The 21,820-nt window shown below is 41.7% G+C and overlaps 1 protein-coding gene across 2 annotated transcripts in view; it reads left to right on the plus strand.

The window, feature by feature from the left end:
• The first annotated feature begins 8,168 nt into the window (after positions 1 to 8,168).
• Positions 8,169 to 21,820, plus strand: part of MTFR1 (mitochondrial fission regulator 1) — a 55,225-nt gene continuing 41,573 nt past the window's right edge. The window contains exon 1 of one of the 2 annotated variants that reach the window (XM_079795862.1): positions 8,169 to 8,253. The gene's annotated coding sequence lies outside the window, so the exon portion shown is untranslated. The remainder of the gene's footprint in view (positions 8,254 to 21,820) is intronic. The other variant, XM_079795863.1, reaches the window with a different exon arrangement.

Below are 21,820 nucleotides of genomic sequence, written 5' to 3' on the forward strand. Positions count from 1 at the left end.
ACCTGGGTTGGACTAAACGCCTCTCCGTCCGCTCAGCTGGCGTCCAGCGGGGAAATCGTCGCCCTTTCCCAGCCCCGATTCCCAGCGCTCCGCTCCTGCGTTCAGAAATCCAAATGGAACACGTGTGTGTGTGTGTGTGTGTGTGTGTGTGTGTGTGTGTGTGTGTGTGTGTGTTTAGCAACTCTTGTAGTTCTCCTAAAGCAGTTTCATAGTGTTTCCTTCGCTTCTGTGAGTCTTACTTCATAATCTTTAAAATGTGTATTTGCATTTTTCCAAGAACACTAGCACTACCGGAGGCTTTCTATTTCGTTCATTTCTCGCGAGCAGCGCGAAGTCCGCCAAGTACTTTGATTCGTCTGCAAACGTGAACTTAAAAGCCCAACGTTTACTTTTGCTCAAATGTACTTACCTTCCCTGATTCTTGATTATCCTCCTGAAGCTTCCTTCCAATAAACTCAAACAGTAGATAGGAGCAAAGTGGAGTAGAAAAGGCCTCTTTGGCACTATTTGACCTTATTGCAAAAAAAGGTTGGGCATGGTTTCTGTTTCCCAAAGTCACAAGAGGGAGTGGTTATGAGTGAACCCAGAGTCTAAAATACAAAGAAAAAAGAGATGGTACACGTCTAGGGCTAGGAACACCAGCCTCACTTGTTAACAATCAACCAAACCAATCTATTTCTGGAATTGGGGGGAGGGAGGAGGAAATTGTAAGTGTACAAAGCTATATAAAGTGTAAGTCCAGCCCAGCTGGTGTGGCTCAGTAGTTGAACGTGGTCAGGGTTCGATTCCTGGCCGGGGCACATGCCTGGGTTTCAGGCTCGATCCCCAGTGGGGGGCATGAAGGAGGCAACCTATCCATGATTCTCTCTTACCACTGATGTTTCTTTTTAAAAATATATATATTTTATTGATTTTTTACAGAGAGGAAGGGAGAGGGATAGAGAGTTAGAAACACTGATGAGAGAGAAACATCAATCAGCTGCCTCCTGCACACTCCCTATTGGGGATGTGCCCACACCCAAGGTACATGCCCTTGACCGGAATCAAACCTGGGACCCGTGAGTCTCCAGGCCGAAGCTCTATCCACTGAGCCAAACCTGTTAGGGCACCACCGATGTTTCTATCTCTCCCTCTCCTTTCCTCTGAAATCAATAAAAATATATTTTTAAAAATTAAATGTAATCACCTTTCTAACAAAGTATAGACATTTTTCCTAGTAAATTGCCATATAGAGGGTAGATGACTGGCATTAAAAATTAGGGGACATATTTGAAAAAAAAAATTACCAGTTTTGTAAGCATCTACGAATTATAAGTCATAGGGAAGTCTTGAAGGCTTTAAGAATTTATATTCTTGCCCTAGCCAGTTTGGCTCAGTGGATAAAGTGAGCGTTGGCTTGCAGACTGAAGGGTCCTGGTTCGATTCCCGTCAAGGGCACATACCTAGGTTGCAGGCTCCATCCCTGGCCCTGGTCAGGGTGTGTGCATGCGGGAGGCAACCAATCTCACATAGATGTTTCTCTCTCTCCCCCTCCCCACCCCCTTCCCTTCCACACTTTCTAAAAATCAATGGAAAAATACCTTTGGGTGAGGAATGAAAAATAAATAAATAAATAAATAGTTTATATTCTCATATTGAAAGTATATGAACTTGACACCAGTGAAGTTATATACTATTTGTCATTATGAGTCATTGCTTGTTCTTAGCCTCAGATATCTTGCCACAAGACACAGCTGGAATATCAAGTTTCTCAATGGCTGTGTTGCTTAAGACACATGAATAAGATAATGGCAGCTTCATTAACTCAATTTTTTTAACAACCATTTTTGAAACACATGCAAGAGACAGTCTTAGCAATGAATGAAAAGATAAGGAAAACCATAATTACTGTCCTCAAGGAGCTCAGGGTCTAGTACAATGGTTTCCAACACATTTTTTGCTTAAAACATTTTTGACCCTATAGCTTCAATATATGTATGTGTATTTATTTATTCATAAATTCTATACATATACTATCATGTTAATACTTAAACACATGTCAAAATAGAAAATTTTAAAGGATGAGGAAAAATTATAAATAGAAGCCCTGACTATCCACCTGGATAAAAATAAAATTGTATCCAAATCCATCAATTAGCAAAATAAATAAATTCCAGATGGATTAAAAATTCAATTGTAAAAAAATAAACATTAAAAAATCCTTTCAGAAAAATATTGGTTACTACATGCAACAAGAAGTAGGGGAGACCTTAAATAAGACTGGAAACCCAGAAGTTAACAAAGAAAGAAATGCACATATTTGACTTGTTTTAAAGGAAATTTTTTGTATGGCAAAAAGATGTATAAGCAATGTCAACAGAAAGTAGGTTGGGGGTAAGTCTGCAATTTATTGGACAGATAGAAGGTCAGGAAAAGAGTGAGGAATAAAATGGAGTCACTATGGTTAACCTGCTAAATTACTAAAGCCAGCTGAAGCCCGTTTGGCTCAGTGGATAGAGCGTCGGCCTGTGGACTGAAGGGTCCCGGTTTGATTCCGGTCAAGGGCATGTACCTTGGTTGTGGGTACATCCCCAGTAGGGGGTGTGCAGGAGGCAGCTGATCGATGTTTCTCTCTCACTGACGTTTCTAACTCTCTGTCCCTCTCCCTTCCTCTCTGTAAAAAATCAATAAAATATATTAAAAAAATAAATTACTAAAGCCAAATAAGCTGAGGCATGAGGAAATTATTCTAATTGAAGATTATATATACATCTCCTATAGATAACTCTCTGAAAAATCTAGGAAAGAATGTTTACACATCAAGAGCACCTGATATCCATTATCCAGACCACTGGTCTTCTGGAAGGTTATCATCTCAGAACAATCCAGAGGCTAAAGATGCAGGACTGAGTCTTCTCAAGAATGTACTTTTTACTATAAGAACTCTCAGCTTTTCTTTCTTCTTCTTCAAAACATTCTGGGTATTGCCTAGTTGTGTTTATGATTTGAAAATTCTAAGACACTTGACTAAATCTTTATCATTTAGTTCTAGCCGAAGCCTCCTTATTCTTTGTGCTCTGTTGAAAAGTGTAACATTCAAAAATCAATTACAAATTGTCAAGAAGGGAATAAACAACCCTTTAGAAATTGGGTAAAGAATATAAATTGGGCCCAGCTGGTGTCGCTCAATGTTTTTTGTGTTTATGTATGAATATGGAGGTCACATTTTGATTCCCAATCAGGCCACATGCCTGGATTGCAGGCCTGATCCCCAGTGTGGGGTGTGCAGGATGCATCTGATCAGTGATTCTCTCTTATCATTGATGTTTCTGTCTCTCCCTCTCCCTTCCTCTCTGAAATGAATAAAAATATATTTTAAAAAAAACCAGAGACCAATATACTTGCCTTCCAAAACTGCTGTCGAAATTAAATAAAATAGTGTAAGAGCACATAGCTCAGTGCTAGAGAAGGTGCTTAGAAGACATTCTATAAATCTATATTTAGCCCCACTTCTCTCTGTATAAGAATCTGCTGTCCAGAAAAGATCTGGTAAAAGCTAATTTATAAGGATAAAATTCATAAGTGCTTACTGATCCTGGGGGTGGGGGATAAAGAAAAGAAACATCTTTAGAGAATTTGAAGGAACCAACTCATTTCCCTGAAAATTGGTAAATAAAGAGAATCAAACTAAGCATTATACTTATCTTTTTTACTAGTATATGTACTATACTTCAGAATAACAAAATAGGTGATGTGGGATAATTATTCTTATTCTGAAAACTGGTAAATATTAAGAAACAAGCATTCAACATGCTTTTCTTTACATTCCTCAAGGTAACCAAATAACTAATAGGAACGATAGAATATCACCATTTTGCAAACCCTTAATGAGATCATGGATGTAGGCAATGATCACTAATAGCCATTAATGTTACAAAGAAAAGAAACACATGAACATTATGTAGCTTTTGATGGAAGTATACACCACTACCTATGAAGTATTCTAGCCAAAAATTTAACCTGGATCAAATCAAGCCTTTATATCTAACTACCAGTTTACAGAAAATAAGAGATGAAGGAATTTGTTAAATGGCACCATAGGAATGTAATCAGCAAAATCCTGAATGTGGGAAATTTCCATAGGACAAAAATCTGTTTCTTTTTCAAAACAAACAAAAAAAAGGGTGGGGAAAGGGGTTATATAAATAAAATATATTTCAGAGATATTTACCAAACGTGATGTGTAGCTCTTTTTAATATTCTGATTCAAAGAAACCAACTGTAAAAAAAAGTAAAAAATAAAGGGAGAGAGAATGGGGACATCAGTAATAGTGTCAACAATAAAAATAAAGAAAAAAAATAAACGAGACACCCAAGTAAATTTGAACAATGGATTGATGATATTAAGAAACATTATGATCAATGTTTTAGGCCTGATAATGGCACTATAGTTATGTTTTTTAAAAAGACTCCTTAAAAAGAACTTCCTGAACTCCTAGTGATACACACTGAAATATTTATGGTTGAAATGACATGCCTGAGATTCACTTCAAAAGAATCTAAAGGTTTGACTATATGAGGCCCCTGGGGTTTATTCTCCAGCATCTCCAAAGCAAACAAAATGAATGAACGAGGCTTGGAAAGGGTATGGATAGAACCAGTAGCTATGAGTTGCTGATTGTTGAAGCTGTATGATGGACACATAAGGATTCATTGTACATGCTTTTTACTTTTGTGTATGATTGACATTTTCCATAATTATAATAAAAAAATAAACCTAATTTAAAAACATTAAAATGAAAGAGTTCTGCAGGTCAGGGTATATCCCAAGAACTGGTTTATAGAAAGAAATGCCACAATCTCTGGAAGGCAGTGATCTTTTCACCTATTTGGATAAACATATTTTTGGATATACATCAGATCATTTTGTACACTGATCTGAGAAGAAAAAAAAATAGTTTCAAGGCTTAGAACAACCAAATATACTCAACACTGCATGATTAAATCAAATAGCTCAAGGTGGCTCCGTGGCGCAATGGATAGCACATTGGACTTCTAAATCAAATAGCTCAACAATTTTTCACTGGGCACCATGGTAAACACATTCATTTACACTGAGATTTACATGACTTAAGGGGATTTAAAAGCTCTCTCTCTCTCTCTCTCTCTCTCTCTTTCTCTCTCTCTCTCAACAATATCTGCCTTTAATAGTGATCAGAGCTTGAAGCCAATGGATCTGAACTATTAGGCATTTAGCTGCATGTTTGAACTTTCACCTCATGTGAGATGATATTGGCTCACCAATTAGTCCTGTAGCTGAAATCCTCTCCCAGACACATCCAGCCCCACCTTGTCTTAAAGCACCCATCACACAGGCACTTCACTGCTCTCCCCAGTGGTCTTTTACCAGCTAGGTTTTCCTGAATTTTAACTCAGGACCATTTGAGGCCCATTCCAGTGTGTTATCTTTTCTACAGACAGGCAATCAGAGCTGGAGAAAAAGCAGAACTAGAGAGAAAGGGTCTGGATTTTTATGGAAGATACTGTGTACAATTTGCAGATTATTACCTACCTCACCAAGTGGGATTGTCATTAAGCCTAATATGAGAAGCAGGCTGATGGACACATGTGGACATTTGTCCTCTACTTTACCACTGGGTCACAATGACGTGAGCTGACTATATGTCCTTCACAGCTATTATTTATAGGGCTCTTGTGCTAAGTCAGGCATTGCCTTCAGTATTTTACATCAGTCCTCAGGGCCACCTTTGAGGTGGCTATTTTCCCCACTGAGCACATCAGAAAATTGAGACCAAGGGAGGCTGATTGGTTTGCCCAAGGCCACATAGCTGGTATGTGGCAGAGGCATAACTGAACATGGGTCTGCCTGGCTTGGAAACCCACATTCTTTCTACAAAAGAATTAAGCTTCACTGTCTACCAACATGAACAAATGGGAACCTGACCTTTTGTTAAATCTCTACAAGGAAGCTGGCCCACAATGGGCCTTGATCACCTAATATACTAGCCTAATATACACTTAATAATGGATAAATCTCTTGCTTAAACAATGGCATTATAATCCTTTAATTTCCAGTTAGCAATCTGGAAGCATAGAAAGGTCAAGGGATTTTTTCAAGGCCACAAAGTGAATGAAAGCTCTGATTCTTTTCCTCTATTCAATAAATACTCCAACTAGCAGATGAAGTTACAGTCTATCTGGATTCTGCCAAGAAAGCTGAGCCATTAATTTGGGTAAAGAACTCCAGGATCAGATACACTAAAAAGAAAAATAAAGTCTATTTTCTTCTAAAATCCCCAAATGGTGTGCCTGTAATCTTCTATATTTGTTTCCAAAGTTAGCATAACAATCACCTTAGATTCTAGGAAGAGGCCTGGACTCATGTATTTTTTTTTCCCAAACATTTTTATTGATTTTTATAGTGAGAGGGAGATGGAGAGAGAAATATCCATGTGAGAACGAAGCATCCATCGGCTGCCTCCTGCTGATTGGTTTGCCCAAGGCCACACACCGTCCACCAGGGACTGAGCCTGCAACCCGGGCATGTGCCCCAATCGGGAATCAAACCAACAACCAACTGAGCCACACCAGGCAGGGCTGGGCTTATGTATTTTCAAACAAGCTTCAAAGTATATTTAAGAACCACTGATCTTGTGTCAGAGACAGAAATCATATTAGCTGTCCATCGTTTCCAAACAAATTACTAAAAAAGGTAGCAGCTTGCCACAACAATCATTTATTATCGCAAATCTTCTGTGTATGAGGAATCCATGGTCAGTTTAGCTGGATATCTCTGGCTCAGGGTCTTCTACAAGGCTGCAATCAAGGTGGCAGTTGGGCTGCAGTCATCTGAAGGCACAAGTGGGAGAGGATCTTTCTCCAAATTCACTCACATGGCTGTTAGCAGGATTCAGTTTCTCACAGGCTGGTGGACATGGGATCTTGTGAATACCAGAAGGAAGTGACCATTGGTGGCCCTCTTAGATGCTGCCTACCACAGAAATATAAACCGAGAATGAAAACACAAATTGGTAATATATTTCCCAGCTCTGTGTACTGACAGGCTCGATTTAACAAGCACACCCAATGCCTAGACCTCCCACTCACCCCTTTCTGCTGTGTTCCCTGAGCTCCTGGGCAGGGTTATCTTCCAGGCTCCCTCTCTCCATACCTTCATTATAACACTTGGTGGTTATATACGTTAAATTTACACTTCTATCTCCCTGTTAGCCTGTAGGTTCACTGAGGGTGTGGTTCACGGCTTTAAAAAAAAATCTTTGTACTGTCATAGTGGCCCCCCCAAAAGCCCTTGTTGAGTAAATGAATTAGTGTTTTGCTGAAAGAGGCAAGCCCTCGCCAGGGGAAGACTTGGGAGCCAGTATCAGAATGAGAGCGCGGGTGCCAGCCCAGTGACCTCTGGTATCAGTTACAATGGGAGGGTAAGTCACACAGCCTATCAGCAACAGCCTTTTGGAAGGCCGGGCATAAATACTGATAGGTTTTTTCCCCCTACAAAGGAAACTTTTATCAGGCCTTCACACACCTTGCTATATTTTTCATGACAAAATTATTTGAAATCCAGCGTGTCCTAGAATATTATTTAAGAAGCACTATTAAAAAGCAGGTGTGTCCCAATGAATCAGAGTAAACAGACGCTGGAACTGAAGATGGTAAAGGAAAATCCTCCTCCATCAGGCACTCTGTAGGACCCCGCACCCTCATTCTCCCTTACACACAAACACACCGCAGAAGTGAGGACCGTAGAGGCCCAAGATCTCCCGCGTGCACACCCAGTCTACAGCGTGGGATGAGAGGGCTCAACATATGTCAGGTTAACAAGGGCTTAAATCTCACAGCTTCTTTCAAGGTGTTACACACTTCAGGCTGCATTCAGAAAGAATAGGGGTCGTCCCGCACACCTAGAGCCCGAGGTTTACAAACAAAGCACTTCCCGGGGCGGAGCAGTGAGGCCACAAAGCGAGGTCCGAGAGAAAGCGCCCGCACCCCGCGGAGCCCCGCGCGCCTGCGTACAATGGCTACGAGGGGCAGCCGCCGGCGCGCGGGGCGGCACCCTAGCCTTCCGCTCAGAGCCCCGGGGCCCGCCTCCGGGCCGGAGGAAGCCGCTGATTGGTCCGTCTGGCCGTGGCTTGGGGGAGGAGATTGGGTGATTGGCAGCAACGTCCTGGGACCGCCAAGCTGGAAGCCGGAGTAGCCGAGGAAGACGCCTCGCTGCCTCGCTGCCTCGCGGCCGGGGTAAGTGAGCCTGGGGACTTGGGGGAACGGCTAGCAACGGGGCGAGGAGGCGCCCCGGGCCTCGCGGCGCTGGGAAGCCCTGGGAACAGCCAGGGCAGCAGCGGAAGGAGCGGGGTTCGGGCTGGCGGGGAGGCTGGCGGGCTTATGGGGGCGGGTTGGGTGGCTGCGCGGCGGCTGAAGGGAAGCGGAGAGGTGGTCGGCGGTCGGCGGTCGGGGCCGCCGAAGGCCCGGAGGGGTTGGAGGTTTGGCCGAGCGGAGGGAAGTCAGCAGAATTGCCCTGGAGGCTGGGAACTCACCGGTGTGTCTGCCCCCTCCCCCGCCTTCGGAGCCCGTCGTTCGCTCGCTCACCGCCAGGCGGCGGTCCCCTCGGGTGTCGCGCCCTTTCCCCGGACGGCGCCGGTCCGGCCTCGGGGCTCCGGGAGGAGGAGCGCACCGCTGCTCCCTGGGCGGCTCCGGCGGCCTCCCCGGGCGTGGGTGGTGCTGCGACTTGTCGCCTCGCACCACTTCCCTGTGAATCTCTCTGTGACCAGGATGTACATGAAGCCGCAAAGGAAGGACCGACCTTTGGACGTGTAAAAACACGTTTTCTTACGGGAATCTGCAAACCATGCCGAGGCTGAGAGGATGGTCCGAGGAACTGGGCGTCCCCGTCACCCAGCTCCATCAATTAATTACCTGTCGGTGGCCGGACTTGGTCCTCCTCCCCGGGTTGGCGGGAAGCCTGTCCCAGACACACCGTTTAATCTCTTTTGCATCTTCCTACGGGTTTGGGGTTTGCGGGGGTCGGTGAGGACGCTTCCCGAGGGGTTGTGTAAACTAAGGCTCACGTGAAGGTGCAGACAGCGCTCATTTTGCTGCAAGAATGTGGGTGAGTTCCCCCACCGGGCAGTTTTTAACTGTCCTCTGCTCAGATTTTCAAAATCACTGGAAAAAAAAAAAGTACCCAATAATCCATTCTTGACAGTCGCATTTATTGGTTTTGGACGGGAAGAATAGTACTAATAATTTGCATTGAAGGAGCTCTTGATACGTATGAAGCACTCTGAAATTGTTTCCACCTGTTCATTTAATTTTTACAGCAGGTGCGAGAAGTAGATACTTCATTTCACAGAGGAGGGGAAAAGGCTTAGAGAGGTGAAGCAGTTTGCTTAAGGTCATCCTTGATTTAAGGGGGTGGGGTACACCTGGGATGTAGGATGCTAAACCTGGTCCCGACAACGGCCTTGCTCTTTTAACCATAATTGAATGTCTTAAGTATTGCGGAGTAATGTAACTGTGGAAAATTATTTTCATGGAGTTACAAATCCATAATGCGGGGGGGGGGGGGGAACCCTGGAAATTTACATGTGTACAATATCAGTATAGGCATTTTGGTTTCTTTGAAACTCTAAAATGTTAATACAATTGAATTTAAAGTTATGAGCAACGTATATAGGTGTAGTTCAATAAGTACAGGTGTCTGTCCCCCCCCCCTATAGTATATGCCAGTTAAAGGGGCATGGAAAAGGGGTAAAAATATGTACATCAGTGAATAATCTCTACCTTCTTTTGGCACTTAGCATATATTGGCTATTTATTCTGAATACTTTCATCTGTATCCCTCATCTTTCCAATCTTCTACTAAGACAGAATCTTCATCCAAACAGTGTTAGAGAAGTCAGGAATTAGATACAGCTGGTCTTATTCAGAGGGCTGTAGAGAAGACCTGTAGAATTGAGTTTGACGTGGTGCATATAAAAGAAATTGATGTGGGTAACTGGTGAACTTATGGACATAAGCAAAGGAATGGAGGGAAAAAACAGTCTGAAAAAGAGAAGAAAAGACAGCATGGTACAGTGCAGGAATTTCTGAAATACTGGTAAACTTTATTTTCCATAGGTTTGTTTTCTTGGGCAGTCTTGGTGATGAGTATTATTACTGTATCACTGCTCTTTGAAATGCTAACTACTGCTCTGCTATTTAAGTGTTCTTTTATGTGTTTATTGTGTGCTATTGATACAAATTACACAAGTTAGGTAAGCAACAAAAATGACACTATAATCCCATTTTTTAAGGATAAACCACTAACCATGCTCTAGTCACTAGGCTAGTGTATGCCCTAGACTAGGGTTTGGCAAACTGACCTGAAGGCCTAAACTGACCGGAGGCCTGTTTTTGTATGAACGGTGAGGTGAGAGTGGGTTTTACATTTTAAGGGGTTGGAGAAAAAAATTTAAAGACTGTTTTGTGACGTGAAAATTATATGAAATCAAATTTTAGTAACCATAAATGATTTTTAAAAATATAGCCACACTCATTTACATACGGCCTTTGGCTACTTTTTTTTTTTTTTTTTTTTTTTTTTTTAACGAGGGCAGAGTTGAGTAGGTTGTGACAGAGACCCAAAAACCTAAAATGTTTATTATCTGGCCCTTTACAGAAAATGTGCCAGCTCCTGTGCTGGACCTTTTTAATGAATGTGCCTATATACTTTTTTTTTTTTTTTAAAGAATAAAAAAGATTATAATCTGGATTATGTATTGACTTATTTTTTAGACTTAAAACTATTAGATTTTTAAGTTTGCTAAGTCTTTCATTTGCATCCCTCATCTTTCCAATCTTATGCTACTTATTAAGACAGAATCTTCATCCAACAGTGTTAGAAGATTAAGAAATATAATCAGCTGGGTTTATTCAGAGGGCAGTAGAAAAGACCTGTTAAATTGGGATTTAGGATTTCTAGTGTAGAAGAATGATTCAGAAGCCTAGAAATAAGGTTATATTCATTGGTATGCATGAGGTGTATTTAAACAATCCTCTTTTGTTATATACTTTTGTTTTCCAATTTTTAAACAATTATATTTAAGAGGAAAACTTTTACTTTTTCTTTTCTTTTTTAAAAATATATTTTTATTGATTTCAGAGAGGAAGGGAAAGGGAGAGAGAAATTGAAACATCAATGATGAGAGAGAATCATTGATTGGCTGCCTCTTGCACGCCCCACACTGGGGATCGAGCCCACAACCGGAGCACGTGCCCTTGACTGGACTTGAACATGGGATCTCTCTATCCATTGAGCCAAACTGACTAGGGCAAGAGGACAGCTTTTTCTATTCAGATTTTTGTGTGTCAGGTTATTTACGACAAATTTCTAGAAGTAAAATTGCTTTTATGTACATACTAGAGGCCTGGTGCATGAAATTCTTGCACGAGTAGGGTCTCTAGGCCTGGCTGGCGATCAGGGTCAATTGGGGACTTCTGGCTGCTGACCAGGGCCTTCCTTCATTCTGCGCCGCCCCCTGGTGGTCAGCGCATGTCATAGCAAGCGATTGAATTCCCAGTTTCCCGGTCACATTCTCTAGGGCCATGGTCGGCAAACTGCTGCTCACGAGCCACATGCGGCTCTTTGGCCCCTTGAGTGTGGCTCTTCCACAAAATACCACGGCCTGGGCGAGTCTATTTTGAAGAAGTGGCGTTAGAAGAAGTTTAAGTTTAAAAAATTTGGCTCTCAAAATTTCAATCTTTGTACTGTTGATATTTGGCTCTGTTGACTAATGAGTTTGCCGACCACTGCTCTAGGGGACATTTTACATATTAGCCTGTTTTATATATATAGATTGTTAGGTTGCCCACCAGAAAGGTTGTACTTTTCCCATGCCTTTACCAATATTGAGGTGTCTTCCTTTTCATCTTTGCCAGTTTGAGGGGGAAAAAGAGATAACAGTTTTAATTAACATTTCTTTGGTTAGCAGAGAGATCATTAAACATTCATATTTATTGTCTATTTGTGCTTCCACTTAAAAAATGCCTGTTTGTGTCTTTTTCCTTTTCCCATTGGGTTTCTGGTCTTTTACTTCTTGATTTGCAAGTACTTTATAATCATGAGGGATAATAACTATTTGTTATATGCAAGTGGCAGGTGGGTTTCTCCATCACTCACCTATTTTCTCTTAAATGCTGCATAATGGCTAATAAAATTTGTGTATCAGCTAGGAGAGTGAGCACTCAGGGCTGCTGTTTTTGGGACCAGCACATGCCATCTCTGAAACAGTTCATTTATGATACTGAAGTTGTTGCCAGCCAGTCAATCTGCAAGTCACTATTACCAAACAAATTGTATTATATAAATTGATATTATTTAATAAATTAATTTCTCCAACTGGATGTGACTAGCATAAGTTGGTTGTATATTAAGTGGTTAGAAGTCAGACAACTTAAATAGGAAGTTAAATCTCCATTACTGCAAAAAATAAAAACTGTAAATCTTTAATATATAACTATCTACATTATAAAAGGCCAGTGTCCCTAATGACCACAATGACCAGACGGACGACCGGTCACCATGAGGTGCATTGAGCACCTCTCGGTCCCTCTTCCTCCCTCCCCCCCAGCCCATGAACAGTGGCTCCCGGCGGCGGGGCAGCCCGAAGCTCTGGTGGCGGGGTGGGGTGGCTCGCGGCTCCTGGCACAGAAAATTCAAACCAAGGGGGTAGGAATGAGGCAGTGGATCAGATTTTAAAATAACTGCTTTTGTGACACAAATGTGGAGCTGGAAAAGCAGTCCGGGCTAGGCAGTGTCTCTCACTAGAACGATCACCATGTGTTCCTCTTCCAGCTTGCCCAATGTCCTCAGTGCTGAATGGAGGTACTGCTGCGAAAACTCGGGCGACTCGTGGCTCCCGGTGGTGGGGCAGGGTGGCAGGAGGCTCCCGGTGGACCGATTGCGGCTCCCAGCAGTGGGGCGGGGCGGCTCTTGGAGGCAACTCGCCCCTCCTTTGCAATGTCCTACCCAGCAGTGGGGGAGGGGGCAGCCTCCTTCTTTTCCAGCCCCCAACACCCTCTGAAACCCTGGGAAGAAGTGCCCACGAGCCCGCACCCAGCCTCGCCAGTGGCTGCTGCTCCCCTCAGCCATCAACCCGCCGGCACAGGAGGAGAGGAGAGGAGAGGAGAGGAGGAGGGAAGCTGTTGGTGTGACTCTGTCGGGTTCAGCTGGCCTGCCTGAAAGCTCTCCCTGTGTGCCTCCCTGCCCCGCCTCTGCCATCGGGACTCCTGACGCACGTTTGTCAGGGTTGCCGTCATCTTGGGAAGGTCAACGCCCGGCTGACTGCCAAGGCCTCAGGCAGTAGACGCTCAGCGGTTGCCATGACAAAGAGGTCATGGAGGGTCAAGACACTGCCTCTGGTTGAAGCAGGTGCTGTGGGAGCAAAGAGACCAAAAAAAAAAAAAAATGGTTACGTACAATAGCCATCTAACTCCACACTTGGTGTGCAAATTAGTCATTGTTTGAACCAAATTTAGTGCTGGTGTGCCCCATTTTAAGCAAACCCCCCAAATAGACCTACCATGTTGATAATTCACTTTACTACAGAAATAATGCACAAAGATTCTTGAAATAAGCAAAATACTTTGCACCTCATAGTATGAAACGTTTAAACATCATTAAAAATAATCTGTATGAGTAAAGGGAGTTGATATTAGCAAAATCTAATATACCCAATTCAAAATGTCATTCAGAAATGCATCTACTATGTAAAATCAAAGTATGGTATCTAGGGTTTGGAAAAAGCAACTTTGCTCTACCTGCTCATCCCCTCAGCCTTATGCTTTGCACAAAAGTCTCAATAAAGAGATGGAGCAGAAGGAAAAGTAATGCCTCATGACACTGAAATTTATGTTTCTTCAACAAATATTTATAAAAGTTGTATTACCTTTGTACCTGTATTATAGAACCACAATACAGCTCTGTCCCTATCTTCAAAGGGCTTAAAGTCTCTGTGAGTTCCCGGTAAGGTAAACCTGTAAACAGCCAAAGAAGGAGCAGGTTCCAATACAATTCTTATAAAAATTACTGAGTAAAAAACTGTCCTCACTCTCCCTCTAGAAAAGGAATTAAAAGGAGCAAATAAATATAATGAATGAATCTGAACTCCTTTGGGGACCCCCAACCCTCAGGGACTAACACAGGTTTTGTGAGGCCTAAAGTTTACTGAACCTGAAGGACTAATTTTAGGGGAGGTTTAATAAGGTTCAAAAATGACTTTATTTAGAATAAGAAAATAAATTACAAATAACTGTAGGCTTGGGGAATCTGTCCCTTTCTCTTTTAAATGATTTCAGGCAGGTTATCCAAAATGCTGCTGGTTGCAACTTGCTTGCTCTCTCCAGAACAAGTCCAGCCCTCACAGGGCTCTGAAGCTTCCTTAGCTTTACCATAAAAAACAACAACAAAAAAAAAAAACAAAAACAAAAAAAACAAAACAAAAATTTCAACAACACTCCTTTTCTGGACAAAATTCTTTCTTTTTAAATTTTTAAATTTTATCAAAGTAGTAAATACATAGTTCATAATTTATCTTTTTTTCCCTAATAGGTGTGTAGTGTAGTGGTATATCATTGTTGTTTTTATTCTGTTGTTGACAGTATTATAGATGTCTCCCATTCCCCCCCCTTTACCCTCCTCCACTCAGCCCCCCAACCTCTGGCCATCACCACACTTTTGTCTATGTCCATCCCCCTCCCCTCTGACCTCTGTCAGTCCCTTCCATCCTATCTAATAAAGAGGGAATATGGTAATTGACCCTCACGCCATTGCAAAGATGGCGGTGCCCACAGCCAATAAGGAGGGAATATGCTAATTGACTGCCCCACCCTCAAATATGGCAGTGCCCACAGCCACAGGATGGCGGCGCCAAGTACCCTCAGCCCTGCTGGGGTGGCAGGCCTGGCTGCTCCGCGTGCCTGCCTCCAGAATCTCTCAGCCCCCCAGCCGCCCAAGGCCGGACCGAGGCGCAGGCAAGCCTTAGATGGTGGCTGCCCGAGGCTCAGGTAACCAGGGCTGGCCGAGGCTTGCGCTGCCAGCAGTGGCAGCAGCAGAGGTGTGATGAGGTGTTGCCTTCCCCTGATCGCTGGGTTGCCTCCCACCCCTGAGGGCTCCTGGACTGTGAGAGGGGGCAGGCTGGGCTGAGGGACCCCCCTTCAGTGCATGAATTTTCATCACCGGGCCTCTAGTCCTATATAATAAAAGGCTAATATGCAAATCAACCAAACGGTGGAACAACCAGTCACTATGACCCACACTGATCACCAGGGGGCAGACGCTCAATGCAGGAGCTGCCCCCTGGTGGTCAGTGTGCTCCCACAGGGGGAGTGCCACTCAGCCAGAAGCCCTGAGCTGGGCTCACAGCTGGCAAGCGCAGCAGTGGTGGCGGGACCCTTTCCCGCCTCCGTAGCAGAACTAAGGATGTCTGACTGTTGGCTTAGACCCGCTCCCCCGAGGACTTCCCTTGAGGGCTCCCAGACTGCGAGAGGGCACAGGCTGGGCTGAGGGACGCCAGCCGTATGCACGTTGGTGGCGACCAGGCCATCAGGGGAGGGCTGTTAGGGGCAACTAGGCAGGCAGGGGAGCAGTTAGGTGCATTAGGCACGCAGGTGAGTGGTTAGGAGCCAGTGGTCCTGGATTGCGAGAGGGGTGTCTGACTGCCGGTTTAGGCCTGAGGGGCCCCGGATTGGAGAGGGTGCAGGCTGGGCTGAGGGACCCTCCCACCTTCCCCCGTGCACGGATTTTGTGCACCGGGCCTCTAGTTAATATATAAACCACTATAACAGTCTTTTTCTGTAAGAAATTTTATTAATGACTTTTTGAAATAGAATTATTATATACTGAGAAGTATTGATATGAGATATAATGTATACTTTCAATAGAGTGGGCTAGTATCCTAGACTAGAGAAATGATTTTAGATGGAATGGGAATCAACTTTGTGTTTATTTTAGCCAAGATATCTCTTTTTATCCCAATCTGTTTGGGCTTAATTAGATAGGGAGTGCAACCTATAGTTAAATTTTTTTAAAGTATATTGAGAAAAATATCTTGAAATAGCAAGATTTGATTACATAGATATTACTTGGGATCAGGTTAAATTTTTTTAATTTTTTAAAAAGTTAGTTAATTTAAACTAAAGCATTAAGATATGACAAAAATCATAAATCATAAAATTATCATAACTCTTGATGTCTAAAGTTGGGAAATAATGTTTCCCCAAAGTTTATATATATTTATATATTGTTAATTTTATCATTTACTTCTATGGTCCAAAGTTTGAATATATATATAAAAATCTTCACCTGAGGATATTTTTTCCATTGACTTTTAGAGAGAGTGGAAGGGATGGGGAGAGACAGAGAGAGAGAAACATTGATGTGAGAGAGATATATCGATTGGTTGCCTCCCGCACACGCCCCGATGAGCTGGGGATCTAGCCTACAACCAAGGTTCGTGCCCCTAGACCAGAAGCGAACCAGCGACCCTTCAGTCCTAGGGCTGACACTCTATCCACTGAGCCAAACTGGCTAGGGCTGAATAATTTTTAGGTCTCTCCTTTTTAGATTTCATTTACTTTGCTAAAAAATGTAATTGGTTTCTAAAAGTTACATAAGTAGTATATTATTTTGTTAAAAGACATATAAACAATACAGAAGTGCATAAGTGTAAAAAAGAAAAAGGGGAGGATTTCATTACCAATCCTCAGAGCCAATGTTAAGCTTTAGTGCCTTCTCATATCTTTTTTATGTGTATACGTAAAATATCTATTTTACCATTCTTTCTATGCTTTGTGGTGTTTTTTTTTCATTTTATTGAAAAATAGAATCACATGTATATGTTAGCTCTCTACATTTTCATTTAGCATTTTATTATTTATAGCTCTTTTTGTTTTAATGGCCATAAACTTGAATGGGTAGGTATATTGAATTTAATTATTTTCTTATTAATGGACATTTAGTTTGCCTCTAGATTTTATCTTTTACAACTAATGCTTCAGTAATGGTAAATACCCTTACCAGTTTTTAAAAACTAAACATCTCGCCCTGGCTGGTGTGACTCAGTTGGTTGAGTGTTGTCCCATGCACCGAGAGGTCACCGGTTTGATTCCCAGTCAAGGCACATGCCCAAGTATGGCTCCATCCCTAGTGTGCATCCCGATTGATGTTTCTCTTTCTCTTTCTTCAGTTCTCTCCCTCTTTCTACCCTCTCTACCCCCTCTCGTCCCTCTCTAAAATCAATAAAACGTATTACAAAAAACTAATATCTTAATTTACAAAGTTATAATTTAGTGAGTCTTGCCAGTAAGGCAATTTTACAGATTGAATATTCAGGGAACAGTAATTTATCAAAATCACCTTTGAGGTGAATTTTCATTACTTTGCTGGGGTCAAGGACAGCACTTTTATTTTTATTTTTTAATTCTTTATTGTTTAAAGTATTACATATGTCTCCTTATTCTCCCATTGACATCTTCCCAGCCACTCCCACCCCCTAGCACATGCCCTCACCCTCCTACTGTCTGTGTCCATTGGTTATTTTTATATGCATGCATACAAATCTTTTGTTTGATCTGTTAACTCCCACCCCTTCCCCCTGCCTTCCCTCTGAGGTTTGAGGGTCTGTTCGATGTTTCTATGTCTCTGGATCTATTTTTGTTCATCAGTTTATATTGTTCATTGTATTCCACAAATGAGTGAGATCATGTGATATTTATCTTTCTCTGGCTTCTTTTGCTTAGCATAATGCTTTCCAGGTCCATCCATGCTGTTGCGAATGATAAGAGTTCCTTTTTTTATAGCAGCATAGTATTCCATTCTGTACGTGTACCACAGTTTTATGGATGTACCACAGTTTTTTAATCTACTCATCTGCTGAGGGGCACTTAGGCTGTTTCCAAATCCTAGCTATTATAAATTGTGCTGCTATGAATATAGGGGTGCATCTACCCTTTTTGATTGGTGTTTCTGATTTCTTGGGATATATTCCTTGAAGTAGGATTACTGGGTCAAATGGGAGTTCCATTTTTAATTTTTTGAGGAAAATCGATACTGTTTTCTACAGTGGCTGCATCAATCTGCATTCCCACCAGCAGTGCACAAGGGTTCCTTTTTCTCCACATCCGGACCAGCACTTGTTTGTTGATTTGTTGATGATAGCCATTTTGACAGGTGTGAGATGGTACCGCATTGTTGTTTTGATTTGCATCTCTCGGATGATTAGTGACTTTGAACATGTTTTCATATGTCTCTTGGCCTTCTGTATGTCCACTTTTGAAAAGTGTCTATTTAGATCCTTTGCCCATTTTTTGATTGGATTGTTTATCTTGCTTTTGTTAAGTTGTATGAGTTCCCTATAAATTTTGGAGATTAGACCCTTATCGGATATAACATTGGAAAATATGTTCTCCCATGCAGTGGGCTCTCTTGTTGTTTTGTTGATGGTTTCTTTTGCTGTGCAGAAGCTTTTAATTTTGGTGTAGTCCCATTTGTTTATTTTCTCCTGTCTCCACTGTCCTAGGACAGTGGTTGGCAAACTCATTAGTCAACGGAACCAAATATCACCAGTACAACGATTGAAATTTCTTTTGAGAGCCAAATTTTTTAAACTTAAACTTCTTCTAACGCCACTTCTTCAAAATAGACTCGCCCAGGCCTTGGTATTTTGTGGATGAGCCACACTCAAGAAGCCAAAGAGCCGCATGTGGCTCGCGAGCCGCAGTTTGCCGACCACGGTCTTAGGAGATGTATCTGTAAAGGTATTGCTTCGAGAGATGTCTATATTTTGCTGCCTGTGGTTTCTTCTAGGATTTTTATGGTTTCCCGTTTTATGTTTAAGTCCTTTATCCATTTAAAAAAATATATTTTTATTGATTTTAGAGAGGAAGGGAGAGGGGGAGAAGAGAGAGAGAGAGAGAGAGAGACAGAGAGAGAGAGAGAGAGAGAGAGAGAGAGAGAGAGAGAGAGAAACATCCATGATGAGAGAGAATCATGGATTGGTTGTTTCCTGCATGCCCTCCATCGGGGATCCAGCCCCCGCAACCTGGGCATGTACTCTTGACTGGAATTGAACCCGGAATCCTTCAGTCCACAGGCCAATGCTCTATCCACTGAGCCAAACCATTTAGGGCCCTTTATCTATTTTTAGTTTATTTTTGTGTATGGTGTAAATTGGTGGTCTAATTTCATATTTTGCATGTATCTGTCCAATTTTCCCAACACCATTTATTGAAGAGACTGTCTTGACTCCATTGTATGCTCTTGCCTCCTTTGTCAAATATTGCCCTAACCCAGTGGTCGGCAAACTCATTAGTCAACAGAGCCAAATATCAACAGTACAATGATAGAAATGTCTTTTGAGAGCCAAATTTTTAAAACTTCTTCTAACGCCACTTCTTCAAAATAGACTCGCCCAGGCTGTGGTATTTTGTGGAAGAGCCACACTCAAGGGGCCAAAGAGCCACATGTGGCTCGCGAGCCACAGTTTGCCTACCACGGCCCTAACCGGTTGGGCTCAGTGGATAGAGCGTTGGCCTGCGGACTGAAAGGTCCCAGGTTCTATTCCTGTCAGGGGCATGTACCTTGGTTGCGGGCACATACCCAGTAGGGAGTGTGCAAGAGGCAGCTGATCATGTTTCTCTCTCATCGATGTTTCTAACTCTCTGTTCCTCTCCCTTCCTCTCTGTAAAAAAATCAATAAAATATATTTTACAAAAATATTAATTGAGCATAATGGCTTGAGTCGATTTCTGGGTTCTCTGTTCTGTTCCATTGGTCTATATGTCTGTTCTTGTGCCAGTACCAGGCAGTTTTAAGAACCGTGGCTTGGTAAATATAGCTTGTTATCTGGTAATGTGATCCCTCCAACTTTGTTCTTCTTTTTCAGGGTTGCTGTGGCTATTTGGGGTCTTTTTTTATTCCATATGAATTTTTGGAGAGTTTGTTCTAGCCCTGTGAAATATGCCATTGGTATTTTAATGGGGGTTGCATTGAATCTATAGATTGCTTTGGGTAGTAAGGACATTTTAATGATGTTTATTCTACCAATCCTTGAACACGGTATATTCTTCCATTTGTTTATGCCTTCTATCTTTTTTTTCAACGTCCTGTAGTTTTCTGAGTACAGGTCTTTTACTTCCTTAGTTAAGTTTATTCCTAGGCATCTTAATTGTTTTGTTGCAATGGTAAATGGGATGTTTTATTTTAGTTTCTCTTTCTCTGAGTTCATAATTGGTGTATAAAAAAGCCATAGATTTCTTAATGTTAATTTTGTATCCTGCTACATTGGCAAATTATTAAGTCTAGTAGTTTTTTGATGGAGTCTTTAGGGTTTTCTATGTACAATATGTCATTTGCGAATAATGACAGTTTTACTTCTTTTCCAATTTGGATGCCTTTTTTTCTTCTTCTTGTCTGATCACTATGGCAAGCACTTCCAGTACTGTGTTGAACAGGAGTGGTGAAAATGGGCATCCCTGTCTTGTTCCTGTTCTTAGGGGAAATGGTTTTAGTGTTTGCCCATTGAGTATGATGTTGGCTGTAGGTTTGTCATATAAGGCTTTTATTATGTTGAGGTATGCTCCCTCTATTCCCACTTTGCCGAGAGTTTTTATCAAGAAAGGGTGTTGGATTTTGTCAAATGCTTTTTTCTGCATCAATTGATATGATTATGTGATTTTTGTCTCTCAATTTGTTTATGTGATGTATCACGTTTATTGATTTGCAGATATTATACCACCCTTTCATCACCGAAATAAATCCCACTTGGCCGTGGTGTATGATCTTTTTAATATATTCATGGATCCGATTTGCTAATATTTTGTTGAGAATTTTAGCATCTATGTTCATGAGGGATATTGGCCTGTAATTCTCTTTCATTGTGTTGTCTTTATCTGGTTTTGGTATTAGGGTAATGCTGGCTTCAGAGAAAGAGCTTGGAAGTGTTCCATCCTCTTCAATTTTTTTGGAATAGTCTGAGGAGGATAGGTTTTAGTTTTTCTTAGAATGTTTGGTAAAACTCCCGTGAAGCTGTCTTGCCCAGGGTTTTTATTTGCTGGAATTTTTTTGATTACTACTTCAATTTCTTCCATAGTTATCGGCCTATTCAGATTTTTTGATTCTTTCTGATTGGGTTTTTGGAAGATTATATTTTTCTAGGAATATGTCCATGTTGTCTAGGTTGTCCAGTTTGTTGGAATAGAGTTGTTCATAGTATTTTTTTTTTTTTTTACAATCCTTTGTATTTCTGTGGGGTCAGTTGTTACTTCACCTCTTTCATTTCTGGTTTTGTTTATTTGGGTCCTCTCTCTCTCTGCTTCTTGATGAGCCTGGCTAGAGGTTCATCAATCTTGTTTATCCTTTCAAAGAACCAGCTCTTGGTTTTATTGATCTTTTGTATTATTTTGTTTTTTGTGTTTTTGGTCTCTATGAAGGACAGCACTTTTAGTCAGTGAAAAATATTATTGACTTCCAACTTGTGTGTACTTGTTTCTATTGATGTTCACGTTCACTTAAGGTATTTGAATAGTCTTTTCAAAAGATTATTTTAAAATTGATGCCAGAGTACTAAATTTATTGGCATGGGAATGCTTAAATAAAACCACTTTAAGACGAATATACTGATGTCATTTACTGTAAGATTATATTTCAGAGATCCTTACATGAAAATGGCAGACATTTAATTCAAGGGGAAATATAGCTACCTCTAACCTCTTTTATGTCACGAAGAGAAAGCTGACCTCTAAAAATGTTACAGAAAATGTTCTTCAGTTT

This window comes from Cnephaeus nilssonii (genome assembly GCF_951640355.1).
Source record: "Cnephaeus nilssonii genome assembly, chromosome: 18".
Taxonomy (NCBI): domain Eukaryota; kingdom Metazoa; phylum Chordata; class Mammalia; order Chiroptera; family Vespertilionidae; genus Cnephaeus; species Cnephaeus nilssonii.